This window comes from Ciconia boyciana, chromosome 4 (genome assembly GCF_034638445.1).
Source record: "Ciconia boyciana chromosome 4, ASM3463844v1, whole genome shotgun sequence".
Lineage (NCBI taxonomy): Eukaryota > Metazoa > Chordata > Aves > Ciconiiformes > Ciconiidae > Ciconia > Ciconia boyciana.
Window position 1 is genome coordinate 77,813,361 of NC_132937.1, and position 15,783 is coordinate 77,829,143.

Consider the following 15,783-nt stretch of genomic DNA (forward strand, 5'->3'; position numbering starts at 1 on the left):
TGCATATACATATATAAAATAATATATATTACTTTTATCCCTCAGTGCAAGCTATAAAACTTATAAAGGGTTACATAAAGTTCTGTGAATTATAGTTAATTTATAGATGTGTTTGGGTCCTTTTAACAGTGAAGATGAAAAGAAGCATCAAGGACACCATTATTCTCTTTGTAATAATAATGAAATCTTAAACCTTAGAAAAATTCCACAGCTTAACCTTTCGTGTGGAAGGGGTTCCATTAGAAGAACAAGCTAATAGCACCTGATTCACATCTAAATGAGTCATTCAATTATGCCACAAGTATCAAGGAAACAGAATGGTCTACGACTTGAGGATAGTCTTGGCCATTGGATACACTCTAAAAGCATCTAAAATGAGTCACTTAAGAACTGTAAACAGAGAGGAGAGATTTATTATAGCGTTCGGAAGAGCACGACAACACTGCCTTTATATGCAGCTATAAAGAGTCAGTCCATGCTCCAATTTCTGAATTGGAAATGGCAACAATCTTTCCAAATACAGGCAAAGAGGAGGGAGAGGAGTAAACTTTGCTCTTTATGCCCTGCATTGCACAATATGCTTTTTAGCAGTGCTTTTTGGTGTCTTATATTTTCACAGTAAACACACATGAAAACAAAACAAAAAGGAGAAGACCGAAAAGCAATGCAATTGAAGGAAATACTTGCCCACAGCAAAGCACAAACCTTTCACAACTAAGGGCGCAGATCTGTAGTCCACTTAGAAGCACCGCCCATATTAAAGCAAACGAGTGCACTGCCACTGTGAGAAACAAAGGACTGGAATGTAAAAAGGAAAAAACCCCCACACTTTCATTCCATTTTGAATGCACAGAGTAAAATCCTACCTACTATTATTTGAAGCTCACAAAGAGTGATGGGCAAATACAAGATCCTGCAGCTGAGCACAAAACAGACCAAAAGCTTTGCGCCAATTTTGCGTCAAACACCCATCCAGTTTAGAAGATTTCCGTGCCTCCAGCTACTCAGAGCATGTGGGGATGGCACCTGGATAATCACCGTGCTCCTAACCTGGCAGCAAGGGAAGGGCAAACTCCCCCTGACTGACTGACACTTAGCTGTGTCAGGGAGACTAATTTGATCACCATCCATATGTTCCCCATGAGGAAAAGGAACAAAAGTGAAAATCTGATTCTGGCTGCAAATGACACATAATTCTTGCATTTAGCACTTCAGTTTAGCAATCTTTGCATCTACAATTGTATCAAGAAAGAGCAACTGTATTAGTTATGGTAATCTCATTCTACCATTTTAAGTGACATGTTTGTGTGGGTGCTTGTAGCTCTGTATACTTGTATGCAAACAAATAGAAGAAAAGCCTGAATGCCTGCCAAATCGAAAAGGAAATAAGCAGCAGGGAAATAAATGATTTTTTTCAAACTTCTAAGAAACAATTACAAGGAAGAAAGAGTAAAACTCAAAAGCACAAGAAAGCATTTAGCAGTAACTGAGGCTCCTTGGGACCTGGATCATGTTAAAGGATCTGTTCAGGTGTATCCAACCTTAATGTAGTATTGTAAATTCATAGAATTTTAAAGCCAGGAGGGATCATTAGTTATGATCATCCATTTTCATCTACCACAGGCTATAAAGAATTTCTCCCGATGAGGCCTGAATAAAACCTGACACTTAATGAAGCAGGAGAACATCTTTTAGGACACAGCCAATTTTCACGTAAAACCTTTGGTCTTGCTTATTCTTGGGAAAACTGTGCCAGCTGTGTATCCTCTTGTGCATATTTTAAGTATATTCATCACAAGACTAGCAGGAGTAATTCCCTCCCTTGCAGAGTACCTGAAGAGGAAGAGGAAGCTTAGATGGGATTTCAGCAGTGGTCAGGGTGTCTTCACTAGCATAAATTTTATCCTGTGCCAGTGCATATTCACATTAAAAGCAGAAATCCACAGGGAAGTCAGCAAAGCCTTTCACTTGTCATTGCAGGGTTTTATTCACGTCCAAGGGCAAGAAAACAAAACAAAACAAAAAAATGTTCAACATGAAACCACAGAAACAACTAATGCTCAACCTCATGGAAAGGAAGAACCAGCAAATAAAGAAACATTGTGTAATGAGCAGCCCAGCTGAGACTGTAGCACAATTTGGTGCTTCTGTTGCTGGGTCTGATAATCTCCTACCCACAGCCTTTTTCCCCTGCATGCCTTTTCTAGGCTCCCTGGTCTAGGTTCTCAGCAAATTTGAAACCATCTACCTTGTTCACCAGCCTCCTCTTTCATTAGTAGGAGAGAAGGGAGGGGATTATCACACTATCTGCTGGCCTTACTTGTGTGTTGCATGTATCTATAATAAATTATTTTATTGTAATAGCACAAATCATCAGTGAACTAACATCCAAAGATGTGGGAAATTCTATTTAGCTTGGATAAACAACAAGCCTCAACATTTTGTTTCTGTATTTCAACACCAAACCCCTCATTTCATGGCAATAAGGCCTTCCTTAATCTCCTTTAATGAAGAGATTAACCATCATGGATTAATCAAACCTATGATTCTGATAGATAGAGAAATGTAAAAGCCCAGCTGAAACGTGTAACAGCTTTAAGATAGCTCAGGGTAGACTGACGAAGTAGACAACAGACAAAAGCTGAATTTCACTCGTAAACAGGTATACAATCAAGAAATTTCATGTCTGCTGAGTCCTGCTTTCCTCCTGACTGTGCAGAGAAGCAGTAACCAGTATTACTCAGGCAATAGGGTACGATAATTCCTCTGAGGGGCTTCAGAGCAATTGTTTCGGGAATTTGCATTTTACCTCAAAACCCCAAACAGGGGTCTACCTCACACTGACTGTAAGCACTCTGACTTTCTGTTCAAGGAAAGTATTTCACCTGGGAATACCAACCTCTACGTGAATGGTTTTTGTATACATGTATTATAGGCCAAATTTCTGTCTCCTATCTGAGAACAGATGTTATCCTGCTGTGACTAGATGCGAAAAACGAGAGAGAAAAAATAAGGAAAAAGTGACAAGAAGCCACAATAATTTTCCCCTAAATTGTGAAGGTTGTTCTTTCACCTTTGCAAATAGGCTGCATTTTTGTTAGCCTACTGTTACTACTCTGTGTTCTGCATGTATCACACCAGGATTTTAAATATCCAGTACTGTATTTTTGAAATGTTTTTAATTACATGAATATTTTCACTGAAAAATGTGTCTAAAAACTGAGCTACCACTAAGCTAACCTTCTGAAGCTCAGCATGGAAAGACTTCATAAAAGCATTTATTCTGAAAGTAAAAAAAAAAAAAAAAAAAAATATTATCAGAATCTATTATAAATAATATAAATAAATTATAAATAATAAATATCAGAATCTAATAAAAAAGAATTATCAGAATCTAATTCTGTTCTGTTTTATAATGTATTTCATTATTGGTTTTTCCTTTCTGTCAATGTTTCTTGAAAGTTTTTCTCTGGTTATTTCTAGAAAAGGCCCATGTTAATTTCCAGACACAAAAGCACAAGGACTATACCCAGTTCAGAGCTAGTGAAACTTAGACTATAAAAATACAACCTCTCACCCTCTCTTAAAGCTCTTAATATTAGACTAAAGGTAAGTTTAATAAAGAGAAATTGCAAGCAGGTAAAATATTGCTTCTCTTTCTCATTAGGGTGCAGTGAAAATTAATTCCTATGCAGAAAGTGCTTTGAGATCTTTGGATGAAGGGTATTACTTTGATTAAGAGCAAACTAGTATTATTAAGTGTTATTAAAACAAATTGGAGGCAGAGAACATCATAAATGTTTCCCTGTAGGTTAAATCTGAGAATTGGTCTCTGTTGCATTGTAGCTCAAGTTTAACCTTTAGAGTACCAACATCATATGCATCTCATTTACACTGCAGAGATAAGGCTCCCCTGGGCTTTCCAACCTCCCAGCCATGGCCTAAACAGCTAGTTGACAGCCAAAATACTGTAATTGCCAAGGAATTTTGTAAGGTAATTTTGCATTACAAAAGGAAGCAAATAATAATTTCATGTTTAAATTTGTTTTATTTTAAGGATACACAATTGTAAATACACAACCTTGTGGATCAAGTGCATACCTCTTAGTTTTGAAGCCTGTAATTTTATATTGTGACCCTCAAGTCAGTGTCTACCCATGGAGAAATTGAAAGACTTGGAAGGTTTTGCTGAAAAGCAATTAATAGAAGGAGCAGAAATACCAGTTTTCTCTCTAATTCTTGTTGCTGGTTTTCATGCTTTAAGATGCTAACTAAAGCTATTAAAATGCCAGCCCTGGAGACCAAGATCCTCTGTGTAATCACAAAACAAGCATATCACAAAGCAGCATCAACACATACTTGCTAAATCATCAGTAGTGCCCACATGCAGAGGCCTGACAGGATTGTACTGTTCATGAATTTGCTGTTTTGAAAATCAGGCTGTATCTGGACATAGGTAAACATATCCATTTAAGTCACTTTCAGTACCCTAATATCCAACTGGACTGTGAGGTTTTAGGACTTGGGCTTATAAATACAAAGCAATAGTCATAAAGCCTGCTTAGAAGGGTATTAACTAAGAATGGGAGTAGAAGAGAATGTAGGTGAGAAAAGCCAAGACAAAAGCAACAGAGCAGACACTTCAGCTATTAACTCTGATTTTTTGGGTTTGATTAAGATGTCAAAAATGGAGAGAGACGTGTTTAGTTTATAAAATTGTTACTACTGACATATAAAAATGTTAAAGCTTTAAAAATATGTAAAGTGGCCAATAAAAGAAAATTAATTTTGTATTGTTCTCATAAGGGTTATTTAGAAAGGTACCTTGGCATAGGCAAAACTGTGCATCCTCTTGTGAACACCTGTGAACTGTTGAGTTTAATTGGGCAGCAGCTGGTGCTGATTGTGGGTTTTCTTGCTGTATCTCATTACTGGTTTCCCCTTTGCTCTTTCCTGATTCAGTGTTGCTGGTGTGTGCTGCTTAAAGGACCCTAGCAGAAATACTTAAAGATAGTCAAAGAAAATGATTGAAGTTGTTTCTGTGTACATCTGTGTACTGTTGAGCTTACTCAGACTACTGCAGATGTGTGATGTACATGGATGATGGTCTGAGGATATCACAAATTGGCTGATGGTCCTCACAATATCTTTCATTCTCCATCTAGGCATCAAGTTTTTCTGCAGAGGTTAGGAAAAGCTGTGATTTAAAGCTATTTATGGGATAAAAAGCTCAAAAAAACCACCCGTAAAAATCTTGTAATTTTGCAGCAGAATATATTCCTTGCTTCTCACTTCAACAAAATTATAAAGAAGTAATCATGTATGTCCTACTGCCTTATCTTGCTAAGCATTCTCAGGGCAAAGCTGCTGATCCTGAGAGCCAAACTACCATCTTTTGCAATGTTTAGGAGAATTAGGAGTTCAGAGGCAAGACATTTTGAGTGCTGACCTTGCCAAAAGCAGAGAAACACAGAGTGCACAAAGTAGGAGAGTAAATGGCAGATGAAAACTGAGTTTTTCCAGAAAAGAGTAATAAAAGAAAGTGAAAGAAAAAGCCCTCTGCAATAGCCAGATGCCTATTGCAAAATAAGAACATAATTCTGAGAAAGTCTGAAATTGATAACAGAAGGAAAACACTAAAAATACATTCAGAAGAAAAGTTACCTACTAATGACTTGAGTGAGATCAAAACTAGACCAAGACTACACTTTTTTGAAAATGGAAATTCCCACCTATTTTCCTGGTACAGAAGTTCTTCTGCAGAGAGGAAATAGGATTAAAATTAGCCCTTCAGCTAGTGTTGTTTAAGAAAAAAACCAAGTCATTAGATATAGTGCTCTGAAATAGCTATTAAGTGAGCACTCACTTTAGTTTGAGCAAATAGTATGTTTAAATATAGGTCAATGAAGCTGATTTTAATACTGCAGATATTCAATTGATATTTATAAACTACATAACTTTCAATTTGTGTAACACTACAGCATATTATGAACATAATACTATATACATTAATATTATCACCATACAGTTTACGTTAATCTACCATATTATAACCACATGAAACCATTAAATATTTTGTCTTTCTAATACTGTTTTGATTTCCAATGCCTTTAACATTAAGCTTCTTTTTCATTTTCATCTCTTTAAGAACAGGAAAAAGAAAAGCAGGCAACAAAGAAGGCAGTAATGCTGTTTGCAGCAAGTGAAAAAAGGTTTTAATAACATAAATACCACTTTGGGGTATAAGCATACTTTACTTATATATATAAAGTCTACTTTATCAATAACTGAACTGACATGACTTAATCTTTGCACACTGAGCTGATGTAATATCTCCCTAAGTGATATAGGGCAGACATACATTTGGACCTGTTTTATCTTTGCATAGGGATAGAAGTATTGAATATATAAATATGCTCAGAAATACTTATACCTGTGCGAGTACAGGACAATTATGAATATCTATTATCCTGAATTGTGAAGGGTTGGAGTTGTATTAATTTGTGTTACCATTGATAGCTTTAGATTTACCTATTAGTGTTCTTATAAATCTCATTAATAGAGGTCCTCTTAGCAATGTGCTTTTACTAATTCGGCAGATGTAGCAACAGAAAGCATTAAGGAGTTTTGAGTCAATTTTCAGCTAGAGTAGTGTCCCTACGTCTAGCAAGACATATTTATTGCAGCATTATATTTCATGTCTTTATCTTTATGAATGCAGTATTAACATTGTTATTACCCTCAGAAGATAATTTCTATATATGCAGAATACCTAATAATGAAGAAATAATTTATTTACTCGTCCTTGTTAAGATAAGAAACATATTTGTTATGACTTGACAGAAGAAACACATTCTTACTTAAAGATCACAGTCTTTGTGTTGAATCAGATAAACATTAATATCAAGTTTACTGTCAGTGTCACGTTTCTGGTAATTCCAAAATTTGTAGCTAATTTAGACTATAATATTTTGTTACTAAAATTTAGTTTGTCTACTGGGCTACTGGAGCTTCCACCTCAGCACGAGGTGGCAGCTAGGTTCTGTGTTTGAAAAAAAGAGCTCACTGATCACCTCCCTGCTTGTTAGGTAGCTGTTCCCAAAAGAAACTGTGCACGTATCCATCCCAGCTCTGTCAGACCCACCCATTTTCCTGAGTCAGATGCAATGATAGACCCATGACAACATGCCTTTGCTCTGCTAAATGGCTTCCTCGTAAGAGGAAATATGACAGGTCAGTTCACAAGGAGTTAAAGGGTTCTGGTTAAGATGAAGACAGATACAGCATTCACCAAGACTATGACATTATCTCTTTTTAAATACAAGGTGAACAATTCTGGGACTGCAGCATTTAAAAAAGTCTACATAAACTTCCTGAAATTCACCACAGTAAAATTAATATATCTTCCCTAAGCTTGGTTGCAAATAAGAGACATGCCCATAAGCCGCTTACAGCAATATCAAATAAAATCAGGTTACTGCAAGATACCTCAGCTTCATCATACATTTACCCACATCTTACAGTTGCAATTTATATCAGAGTCAAAGCCATATTTCCAAAGGTTATAGATTTTTACATCAAAGGCTTGATTCTTGGCAGAAACAACTAGCCATTTAGAGGAATAATGCTACAAATGCAGAAATACTAGTTAGTTATGTTCAGAGAAAGAAAGTAGGTTAATGACAGTAAAAGCTGCCAGAAGCTTGACAAACACTTTGCTCTTCCAAGACCAGTCACACCATTTTTAGTGACTCAGATAGTCCTTGAAAGGTTTTCTTTAGGCCTCTATAAGCCATTAGAAAATTCATTGACTGATTTTAATGTGAGATTCATATAACACACATACACACACAGAATCACAGAATTAGAGAATCACAGTATCACAGAGTGGTTGAGGTTGGAGGGGACCTCTGGAGGTCATCTGGTCCAAAGGCTCTGCTCAAGCAGGGCCACCTAGAGCCAGTTGCCCAGGACTGCATCCAGACAGCTATTGAATATCTCCAAGGAAGTAGACTTCATAATGTCTCTGGGCAACCTGTGACAGTGCTCAGTCACTCTCACAGTGAAAAAGTGTTTCCTGATGTTCAGGAGGAACCTCCTGTGTTTCAGGGTGTGTCCATTGCCTCTGGTCCTGTCACTTGACACCACTGAAAAGAGTCTAGCTCTGTCTTCTCTGCATGCTTCCTTCAGGTGTTTATATACATTGACGAGATCCCCCTGAGCCTTCTCTTCTCCAGGCTCAACAGTCCCAGCTCTCTCAGCCTTTCCTCATAGGGGAGGTGCTCCAATACCTTAATCACCTTCGTGGTCCTTCATTGGACTCTATTCAGTATGTCCATGTCTCTCTTGAACTGGGGATTCCAGAACTGGACACAATTCAGTCCAGGTGTAGCCTCAACAGAGCTGAGCAGAGAGGAAGGATCACCTCCCTTGACCTGCTGGCAATGCTTTTCTTAATGCAGCCCAGAATACCATTAGCCGCCTTTGCTGCAAGGGAATGTTGTTGGCCCATGTTCAACTTGGTGTCCACCAGAACCTGCAAGCCCTGTTCTGCAAAGCTGCTTTCCAGTTGGAGCAACTCACTGTATTCTTAATAATAAAAAGACAAAGAAGGAAATTACTATAGAAAAAGAAGCAAAGGAGCAAATAACTATTACCTACAACCTTTATTCTGTATTCACATATAGCCAACAAGGTCTAAGAGCCATATTCAAATTTATGAAATCAAGGGAGCCTACATATGTGACTAAAATGAAATCTGGCCCAACTAGTTTTAGGTACATATTTGTTCCAGAAAGAGTCTATGTCCAGAAAGAATCAAAGCTTGTCCCCATGATGGGACAGATCAATTTAAAAATTGTGCCATCATTTTGTAGCTATCTTCTTGCTTTTGGAATCTCCACCTCTGAGATAAGCAGAGGGTCTTTGATTCTAATGCTGGTGAATGGGGTTCACAGAGTTCTGAAAGCTGAATCATCTCTTCCTGACAGGAGGAAATGCCACAGGGAGAGGTGATCCCTAAGCAAGCAAAGATAAGGACCTGAAACATGAGTGTTTCTAATGCTAACATGCCAACAAGTAGAAAGTTACATTTAAAGGAGTTCAAAAACCTGTCAGGTTGGATGGGGGGACACCCATATTTTTTAAGATGTCAGCAGACATCTGCAGAGACAGGGCACAGGGCCTACCAGAGACACCAGCTGAGGGCATAATTCTGTACAAACTGTGGTGTCATGTCCAAATCCATCAGTTCTGCTGCTCAGCAGGTTTAATTACCTCTAGTGCAAAGCTGCACTGATGAGGGTCTACACTGTTTCCAGATGCAGTCCTAGTTTAATCAAGTTATCTCAGGTGTGACTGGACCAGGCTCCAGTGTGAAATGCAGGTATGTGCCAAGCCTCTATACAGATGCTTTGTAATAAGTCTAGTGGATATTGAGTCAGGTATGATCAGTAGCTCAACAAACTTCTCAGTTTGAGAGATGAAAGCTGAAAGATATCTCTAAATCAGCAACCAAAGCCAATGTTTTGGAACAATTAAAAAAGGACTACAACGAGACAGGATGATAAGGTCAACAGTGCTCAGGAATTAATCTCATAGCTTACCATGCCTATGTCACTGTTACTGTGGCAGTAATACAGAGATGTGTCAGTAAGATGAAAAATTATGAAGTATCCAACAATGAAAGGTGCCCTCAGTCTCCACTGATAAAGCTATAAATTGTAATTTCTCAAGTAGCTAATCTGTTATTACCAATCACTCTTTCGATTACCTGGGTGATTAGTGTGTTTAACATTGGAACTGAAATAGAAAGAAAAATGACTATGGACCTATACGCAATTTCCTATTCATATTCTTATAAAATTGTCCACGCCAACTGTTAAAACAGCTCACAACAAATTATTGCTAAATTCACGGTAAACCACAGTAGATACATAATACTCTTCCTACTTCCCACAGGCAGCTGGGGACACAATCAGGTTTTTTTCTCTTCTCTCCCTTGTTATTCCTTCTTTTTTCTTTCTCCTTTTGCCTTTGTTCTTCCTGCTCTTTCCTAGCAGCAGCTTTGGAAAAGTGAAGTTGAAAAAGTGAGCCTTAGACTTTGTTCTGAAGGCAGTGAGATTTGTGGTCTTTCTTATTTCCTCCGATAATGAGATCCAAACTGCTTGCCTTGGTGCCAAGGAAGCCCCATCTCCAGCACCCACGAGCTTCACCCTTGAGGCTGACAAGCTTATAGTTTCTGAAGGAACACGGTTGCCAAAGGATGTCATGAATACAAAGAGAGAGGTCCTCTCAGGGAAATCTTGAGTCGTGTTCATCAGTGGTCTTGAAGATTAATTATGGGACCTTGAGTTTGATCCAACATATTTATGATTTCATAATAAATTTATTAAATACATTAGTGCATTAATTTTGTAGTTTCTTTCAGCTAAAGTCTGAAAATGGGGTTATAGAACTGAGGAAGAAGAAGAAACCTAGTGACTGCCATTGAGTATGCTTAACTCATTGCAGTATTATTGTCTAGCTTCTACCTTCTCTTCAGTTCAGGCACCTCTTGTTCACCAGCTTTTAGTTAATTGATGATTTATCTATGGACAAACAGGAAAAAGCTAGGTATGAATCTTTTTTTTACCATTTCACATCTGAGGGAACTGACAGGCAAGTCTCACCATAGGAACTGGATTTATATATTATGTTTCTCCAGCTGTTTGTCCTGCTCCTCTGCTGGAGTTACCAGAAGCAGGTATGAGCCAGGTATGAGACTTTCAGCAGCTGTGGCTTACAACTCAGCATATCAACTTAAACTGAAGTTGAAGGTGGTTTAGACTAACATACCAGACTTCAAGAAGTGCAGATGAGTTTGGCACAGATTTACACCTGCTGCCTCTCCCACAGGGGCAATAACAGCAGCAGAGGAAAGTGGCAGTCATGCAAGCACAAACCACCAGGACTTGTCTATCAATCCCCTGAGTCAGACATGGTGAGGCAAAATAAAGTCACAGCATATAAAACCAGGACTCTTCACATGCATGTTGAAAGAAGGTTAACTTTTAGCTCAGAGATGGCTGATCTAATGGCTACATGGATTGTCTTCTTTCCCTTAAAGACAGGACTTCTTGTTGCCCAACTACTTACAGCTTTCTAGCCTCCAACAACTGGAACGATTTTCATTGCTTAAAATATTGCCAGCATCCATCTTAAATACTGATATCTTGACTATTAGAGTCATTTTTATCTCACTTGATCATATAAAGCCCAGATTCTGAGCTCTCAGCTGCTTCTACCAGGCAATCCCCTGGTCTGACATTTATCCTTGTACACTTTGGTGGACATCTTTAATTTCAACCTCCTGTTTCATTTTATCTGCTCTAATATATGTGCATGGCGTATAGATTGTATTTTATAATACTGATTGATGGTCTTAGTTCTATTTACAGTAACTCTCACAAGACTGGTCACTAAAGTGAGTCATTGTTCAACCTTTACTACAATTTTTCATTATCCTTCTGACTGACATGGAAATTAAAAACTGTTGTTCTATCGCTTTCTTGTAAAATAAAAGAAGCAATTCCACTTGGGGAAATGTATTTCTAATTTATGCTTTCCTTATTTATTTTATCACTTTACTACAAGTGTTTATTTCTTCCTGCTGTTTGGGCCCACAATAGAACTGCTCAGCTGTGTTTCCACATGCTCTTCTTATACATGAACTCCTAACACATAATTTCAAAATAATGGATGAACTTATTTAAAAATTCTTTCCATGTTTTAATTTGAAAATATGTCCTTTCCAACTGACTGTGGAACACCTCCATTGCTTTCACTGACAGCTGCATACAGCCCAGCAGGGAGGCGGTAATGAGGAACTGTACCCTGGACGGGAGGGACAGTAATGTGGAGCATCATTGAATTGCCTTACTCCCAGCCTGGCAAGCAGCAGGAAGCTCTCCAGGACAACAGTGAAGCAGGAAACTTGTCAGATACAATGGGTTCTGCTGACTTACTTGCTGGTACCAGTTCCTTCATGATTTCTTTAATTTGGCCTTTTCCTGTTCCTTTCTGCGGTGCTGTCAGCACTGCTGTTTCTTGCCCATTTGTCAGCTTTGATGTTTTTAAGGTGTGCAAAGCCAATATGTCAGCAATGCCAAAAAAATAATAATAATAAATTCCATTTGATTATAATTCAAAAAGAGCTTGTACCAGCCTGACTGTCCTTTACCTTGAGGCTACCTGACAATACCATAAGGCCAAATTCAGAACTAATGTGTAGAGGAGCTTTAGTTCAAAGGCTTTGAGGCTGGGCTGATTAACCTCCCTGGAATGTCAGGGCAGTCTCCTGCCCCACAGCCCAAGCAGGCACGAGCTCAGGTGGAACAGTGACCATATTCCCACTCCACTCTTTCAATACCCCTCCGGCGATGTGAGTGGGGGAGACAGAGAAGACAGATGAGAAGAGAGTGTGTGGTGCTAGGATGGAAGGGCAGTAGAGCCTCATGAGAGTACATCGTAACAGCTTTGCCAGCCTGATGATATGTGGCAATGTGAATGCTCTTAATGCCATATTATTCTTCTTTTAAGTCTTTTCTGCAATGGAAGACCTCTGTTTAAGGTTGGCAGACCTTAGTGAGAGTTAAAGCCGAAGAAAAATTTTTTTTCACAGGAAAGCTGCTCTGCCGAAGACCACAAAAGCAGAAATCCACAACCTAGATGGACTCTGTGACTGAATTGTGGATTATATTCCCTTTGCATTAAAGCTCTGCAGGGATTTATTTATATAGATCGTTTCTGCATTCACTCAGCCCCCTTTTTTTGCTTCGTTGTTGTTGCTGTTGTTGTTTTACAAAATAGATCGTTTTCTTATAACCTCTCCTACTTCCTAAAGTCAGTCATAAAAAATTGCTTACACATAACCCCTGAACTTGAATTTATAGTATCTGTCCTCCAGCTACCCTGCTATGGATTGACGGCCATGCTGCTTATGTCCAATACGTGCTGCTTATGTCCAGAAACATCTAATGGACTTGGCAGATCATTTAATGAAAGGAAAAGGGAGGACTGCCTGCCAGTTTCACGTAGATCAATATAACAATGTAGGAAGCATTAATGGAAAATGGACAGATTAGTATAATATTTGATAAGATTGAAACTAAGATTTAGTTTACAGGAAAGAAAAAAAGCATATTGATAGATTTTAGACTTCCACATTAATGGAGAGAAATATTGACAGTGGTGGAAACCTCTCAGAGCAACTACAACCAAAATAAGGTAAAAATTGAAGAACGTTTTGGAAAGTAGGCACTTGCAAAACTTCTTCAGAAGGGTAAGAACTTTCCCTAACAAACACTTACTAACTATTTTGAAAAAACACTCGGTATCATTAAGGGTAATGTAGCATTCCTCTCTCAGAAAGGTTAGTTTTCTGTTTTTTAAACAACATGCAAATTTTGACAAGCTGCCAATGAAGCAACAAAAGATATTAAAAGATATGGAAGCTTTCTCTGATTCAAAAGTCATTACAGGATAATTTGAAGCAGATTGCATGGGATATATTTCCTCCTTCTCTCCTCTGAAGAATCCTATTGTTTATGTCTGGGAGAAAGTGTACAGTAACCAGGAAAGTTTCTCAACAGTATATGTGATAATTATAAAAAAGCAGAATTTCTGGCACAGGACCTTGTTTCTGAAAGAGACTCAAATAAAACAGTAGTGCTTTACCCTCAAAACAAATCAACCAGAAGTCATAACTAGAATGCTGTCTTCCTCCTTATTCAGCCAGCATCAGAACAAACAAGATTTTCTTATGAAGCCAAAAGTTAATGACTTCAGAATGGTTCCCTGTTGGCTGAATCCAGAGGTGGTCAAGGAGGTGCAAAAGGATGGCTTTATGTATACCTAACACACATGATTATGTTAGTCAAATCTATCCAACATCTAACTGTCCCCACTGTAACAACTACTGGTGTGACTTCTCCTCTCTCTGGCTGCCTTGCTGATATGGTATGTGCACCCCATAGCCATGAAGACTGAGATGCCGAGAGCCCTGCTTCAATCAACTGTGAAGGACTCTTCTGTAAGAGTTGAATGAAAAGAAGCTCTATTTAGTTATTTTATCTGGATCACCACTGCAAAGTGTTCAAGCTCCAGAGCTATACAACAGCTAGTCTAGCCAGGACTGTCTCCAGCCCTCGGCCAGGGAAGCCTCTGAGAAGCTGCTAGGAGGCAGTATATAGAACAAGTTACAACAGGAGACAAAAAGTAATCTGTATAGAAATTATATGTCTTGTAACAAAATTTCATTTTCCAAAAATAACAAATCATGACTGAAATGTGATTTATATTCCAGTAATTATTTAAGATAGCTGTTTGCTAGTAGCCCTTTCAGGTCCTCATACCAGACATAAACACAGAGAAAAAGAATGTCCTAATGTCATTCTCTCAAAAGACCTACTACATAGGTATATTAGTTGAAAAGGATGTAGCTCCCTTTAAAACAGAGAATGCAGTCCAGTCGCCATCATGAGGGAGAGGCTATAGGCTCTATTACCTAGCAAGAAGAAGATGACACCAGAGTCCTCAGGCAAATCCCTCATGCAATACACCCGGCTCCAGACCAAAAGTATACCAAGTGTTTGTTCAGGAATGGTACATTAGTAAGAGAAACAAGAAGCATGTCAGAACAGAAGTGTCTTGGAAAAACTGATGCTGGAAACCTCATCCAGAGGTTTAGGAAAAGCCAGGACAGGGGGACAGAGTGGGACTGAGAGGGCACCCACTAAACAGGGTGCACAAGCAGTCGCAGAGAGGAACAGAGGCTCTCAGTGTCTGTGATAAGGACAACCTGAACATAGGCCAGCTACCTTGTGGACTGAGGAGCTTAGGCAGGGAGAGTTCCCACAGTAAAACCTGTCCATGAAAAAAAAATTTAAAAAAAGGAAAGGTAGGAGCTGTTGCTGCAGAAGACTCATGGCACTGAACTGCAGCAGATATTCCAAACAAACCTGTGAGGAGGATAAAGTGGGCATTTGCCTACCCCACTCTACTAGCATCACTTCATGTGGCAACCCTCCTTTATAATCTGTGCAGGATAAGTGATTCTGCTTTTTCTTGCTCTTCTCCCTAAATTGCATGCAGAATACACCCCTCACCACACACAGTTTATGTACTTGTTATTCTGTTCCTTTAAAAAGGCTGTGACTCTGCAGAATATTGAAACTGTGACAGATGCATTATGTTTAGAGAAAAGTGAAGTTGAAATAGTTACATGATTCACCCAAGCTTACACAGAAAAGGAGGAAAAGGCAGGAAAAAGAAGGGTGAGATGTATAGTTGTTTTTACTAGTAGCACAACTGTGGAGCTGACAATGACCAGCCAGTTCCCTCCTCCCTGTGCCAGCAGACCACAGAGGAATGGGCCATTTTCCAGCAGAGACAGCCTAAGAAGTAGCATCGGGGGAGGAGCACAAAATAAAATGGAATAGTCACAATCAGTGCATTAAGCAACCATGACAGCATGGTTGCTGACTTCTGCTGCTTTCCTCAAAACCTTCCAAATACTGCTGCTCTTGAAAAGTAAGCGCTGGTACACCCTGTGTATCTGAATTCACGAAGAGAAAATGTCAAAATCATCCTTTCCCCTTCCTCAAATCATATGATGATGCAAGCATAGGATAGGTTGGAGAGACTGAGCCTATATGGCATAAAAAAAATTACCACACAAATAATAGCTAGTGAAACCTTCCTTACCAATCCCAAAAGGAGGGCTGTGGGGGAGGCAGCTATTAA